At 40.0% G+C, this 4,841-nt stretch overlaps 1 protein-coding gene across 1 annotated transcript in view; it reads right to left on the bottom strand.

The window, feature by feature from the left end:
- The window catches only part of Vit (vitrin), a 135,980-nt gene extending 131,516 nt beyond the window's left edge, over positions 1–4,464 (bottom strand). The window contains exon 1 of the mRNA XM_008822590.2: positions 4,295–4,464. The gene's annotated coding sequence lies outside the window, so the exon portion shown is untranslated. The remainder of the gene's footprint in view (positions 1–4,294) is intronic.
- Between the last annotated feature and the right edge of the window lie 377 nt (positions 4,465–4,841).

Here is a 4,841-nt window from a genome sequence, read left to right as displayed (position 1 = left end):
ATAAATAACAAAATTGCTATTATTTATTTATTTATATTTACTTACATTAATTAATTAATTTATTATTTATTTGTGTATAAATGGTTTACCTGTATGTATGTTGTACATTATGTGCATGCAATGCCCTCAGAAGCCAGTTGAGGGCATTGGAGTCCCTGAAACTGGAGTTATGGATGGTTGTTAGACACCATGTGGATGTTGGGAACTGAACCTTGGCCCTCTGCAAGAGCAGTCAGTGCTCTTAATTGCTGAGCCATCTCTCCAAACATGCAGTTCTGAATTTTTTTACCCTCTCCTCTGTTCTGAAATTTTCAAGTCTCTTCAGCCCCATTCTCTTGAAAATCTTCTGGATGGTTGTACTGTTTGGTCAATCAAATGGCCAAGGAATAGCTTCTATCTTCATTCTTAAGAAGTTTTTTTTTTTAATTAGTGAAAAAAAAATGAGCTAAATATAAACTTAAAATTTTTAACTGTAAAATAAGAATAAAATATAACCATAAAAATTTCCCTAAATTGAATAAGAAACACACCAGTGTTTTGTGTGTTGCAAGAGTCTGGCTGCAGATTTGACTCAGGACGGGATCTGGGCATCTGCTATCTCAGCTCACCTTTGTCCCTCAGAGTATCTGCCCTGGAATGCAGCAATGGATTTCTGCCTAGTCACATCTGCTGTGTGCAGACTGGCCATTTGTGGGTTGCCCAGTAACTTACAGTTTTTATAGGTGGCTCCATTGAGTGTCGTGTGGCGCCTGCTTTGGATAATTCCCAGGTAGCCCCAGCATTTCAGCTTGTCCCAGAGGACCTCAGGAAGGCTTGCAGTCCATTGAAGCAGAGTTTTTAGCTGATTAAAAACAAATTCTACAGCCAGTATCCACAACTGTTTGTTTTATGGATGAGGTAACCATGGAAAATGCAATAAACAAAACAGAAATAGTCTTTGCTCCATTGTGAACATGTGACTGTGGACATGCTGCCTCGAGGCTTTTCTTGCTTCTCAGTTCTTCTCTTCGTCTGCAAATGGGATCTCACCTAGGTGATTGTAGGCCTACTCGTGTGCGTGTGTGTGTGTGTGTGTGTGTGTGTGTGTGTACGTGTGTACGTGTGTGTCTGTGTGTGTTGAATGAAAAATTTAACAATTGGTGCTACTAAAAAGTGACTTCTGACACCGATCATAACTACCTGATCGCTTGCTCTTCCCTTGATGCGTTTCCTATAACAACAGAAGCTATGCACTGCCATTGTCCAAGAACTGCCCACACTCGTAGCATTTTCCCTGTACAGTTTCTCTTTCTCTTGGGCCCCCTGTGTTCACAGGTCCAGAAATTTCTGGGTCTTCTGGCCACTGTAGGGGGATACATTTTTAAGTACGGAGAGGGAGCTTTTTGGCCTTTCTCAAGCAACAACCACCACAGAAGCTGCCTCTTTGGCTTATCATTAGCTGAGTGACATCTGCTCAGACTGACTGGATCAAGTGGGGGCAATTCGTTTCTAAAAGTTACATAAACAGCACAAAAATCCACAAATCATTTGTTTATCTCATCCAAAGAGCTAGTGTTTAAAAGTCTGAAGACAATTACAAACAAATGCTTCTACCACAGATCTGGTTTCTTTGTTTCAGTCACCAATAATAAAGAAAATACTTGCTGACATTTAAGTGCTGACAGGATTCTAGGCATTGACTGAAGGCCTCTTGCCACAGCTGTGTGACATAGGCAATAATTACAGGCGCCTTTCACAGAGAACACTGGGGCTCATGGGTTTTAAGGAACTTGCCAAAGTTAGCATGTTGAAGAAGTGACCAAGCCTATTGCCTAAGCAATCCCCAAAGGACACCCACAGCATTAGAGGGCCAATTGGCCTTGATCTGACATGATTTCTTTAGACTTAGACACTGAACATTGTCTTCACATGGTACTATGCATACAATCACAGAAATACACTAGAATACTGAGAGAAATTCGTCATACAATTTGGTCCGTCCTCTTCCAGGTACACACACGCGCGCACGCGCACACACACACACACACACACACATGCACAGAAACACACACATACACACACACACAGAAACACACACACACACACAAACACACATACACACGTACTTCTTTTATCTTGTAAAGAACAGTTATGTTGAATTTCATTTTCATATGTTACAGTATTTAAACACAAGTATTTGAAATATAGCTTCTGCGACCCTATTTTGACCCTTCCTTGAAGTTTTAATATATTGAGAGTCTCAACAATGAAACTGGCTTGAGTTAGTCTCGACCTTGAAGATATCTCATTGCACAGAGCCATAGGTTTGTGAAGGAATCTTAGAGATCATCTTGACTAACTTCATGACATGTGAGGAAATGGAGACACAGAGCTATTAGCTCCCCAAGGTCACTCAGTGACCGTCTACTGACAAAGCAGACGGGTGTTCTGCCCTGCATCCACTGCTGCTCATACCCGGCTCCCCCAAGGGGAGCTCATGGGGAGAGAGACACTGCATATGTGGATACAGGCTAACAGGAACATCCCAGAGAATAGGAAACATTTATTATAAGACCAATGACATTTCCCACTAGTTTTCTTTGACTGTATAGAAAAACAGAAAAATGTTTACCTTTTAAAACCCTGCTGGGGCTGCCAATCAATATCGTTTCATGTCTGCCCTGGGAGGGAAGAGATGCAGGCATTGCTATTTCTAGTTTTTGAAGGGGGAACAAAAATCAAGAAATCTTCCATGCCTTTCCCAAGGTGGCACAGCAAGGGAGAAGCAGGGCTGTTTCTGTAATTGAAGACTTGGGGGTTGGCACCCTGCATCAGACCACAGAGCTCCCCCGTTTTCCATGCATGTTACAGGAACCACAGTGGAGAACACCACAAGCTTGCTTGTCCTCCTGATGCTGTTCGGAAACCGTTCTCAAACCTGCTGTCATTTCCCTGAAAGAACCTCTTTATGTGATTGGCAACTTGCTGGAAAAGATAATTAGATCTTCTAAATGCTCTCCATCAGCATGATTTCAGTGTAGATATCAAGTGTTTCCAGTGCTCCTGAGGCTTTTCCCTTTTAGCCTTTCAGCAGTGAGCTCTAAAGCATATTTAAATGAAGTTTAGTCTGGGAAACTAGCAGATTGCAATAAAAAATGACTCCTTCTAGTCTTATAATTCCTTCTTTGGCATCTTTTTAAAAAATATTATAAAAGAGGAAATTTTAATTCAATAAATAAAAGACAAACTCTTCCGGCTTGCTACTGGTAGCTACCACTTGCCACTAATACACAGAGAGAAAACACAGACACAGCATTTGATCCTGCCTCGCTGCGGGCATTTCATCCTTCACGAGACCAAGGGCAAAACAGCCTCAGAACTTTACCACCAGAACTTCCAAATTTATTGCAACACAACGTAATGGCAAAATACTATTTTCTTACCACACACTTTTTTTTTTTCTTGAACAATCACCATGACCAAAAATGCCTGGTTTTGTTTTTATAATAAACCCCAAGAAAATCTTGAATTCCACCTTTGATTTGGAGATTGTAAAGATGCTGTGGCTTGTTTGGAGCAAAGGATCCTGTCTAATTATTCAATCCGATCTTCTGTTTAACCTGTGCCTTAGGCATTTATTTCATGTTTATACTGGTTCCACACAAATCGCACTTAAAAGAGATTGTGTATCCTGTCTTCCTGTGCAAAGCTGAGCTACAATGGTAGGACTAACAATGCTAATCCGTTCTTGGGCTTATCAGTAACAGAAACATTCAGCCTAAGAAAACACAGCCACTGTAAACAAGTCACAGAATCGCACATCTAGCCACATTCCACTGAGATGTGCCTCAATAGAGACAAGTAGAGATTCACACCACATGATTTCTCTTTCAGCATCAGTGTGCCCATTTCTCATATGGCTTTCCACACATCAAACAAGTTACGATACTTTTACTGTATTCCTTATAGGAAGCAAGGTTGGGAAAAAAAAACAAGTAAGATAGAAATTACTTGAAATTTCCACACAAATGTCATACCTTTCAACTTATTTTAACCATTTAAAAAGTTGCTTAAAGAAACAGTGAAAACTTTGTTCAATGTGAGCATTAATTTATAACACACATATCATGTAGTTACTTAAACGATACCAATCAGCATCCATTCCCATCTCAACTTTCTTTAAACTGAGATTTATAGGTTGGTTACTTGTTTTAGCATTTATTCTGCTTTCTCAATAACAAGTACATTTTACTGTTTTTATAATAAAGAATGGAAAGCAGCTGTCTGTGTACTTTGAGTAATTTCTAAGACGTACCTTGTTTGAAGAAATCAATGGTTTTTCCCCCCAAACTTTCCACCACACAGAATGATTATCCTTTTTTCTTTAAGCTTTTCTGCATCACAAATCCTATCCACATTTTTCTGAAGAAGCAAACAAGAGGCGGTCCAAGCACCTTGTCTCTTCTCAGAGGGACTAAGCAAACATTCCCATCCACCTCTCAGCCTTTTGAAAAGAGCACTTTGTCACACACACACACACACACACACACACACACACACACACACGGCCTCTCACACTGGGTTGAATGCTGAATTAGGCGGTCCTCTTTCAAATTTCCACTCCCCCTTGCTTTTTTTGGGAACGGATTTCTAAATATTCTTTTCTAACCCACAGCATACATTTTCAGTAAAGCAAATTCTACAATTTGATATTCTAAGAAACAGAAGAGTTAGACAGGGAGTTTTAAAAAATGTTTTAAGAACTATTCAAGCAGGGGCAATTCATTTTTTTTTCTTTCTTTTTCAAGCACTAATGAACAGTTGGATTAAGCTAGGTGAAGACAGAAAATTTCGACCACCAC

Source organism: Nannospalax galili, unplaced genomic scaffold (assembly GCF_000622305.1).
Source record: "Nannospalax galili isolate Female #2095 unplaced genomic scaffold, S.galili_v1.0 scaffold88, whole genome shotgun sequence".
Classification (NCBI taxonomy): domain Eukaryota; kingdom Metazoa; phylum Chordata; class Mammalia; order Rodentia; family Spalacidae; genus Nannospalax; species Nannospalax galili.
This window is presented reverse-complemented; position numbering and strand designations above follow the sequence as displayed.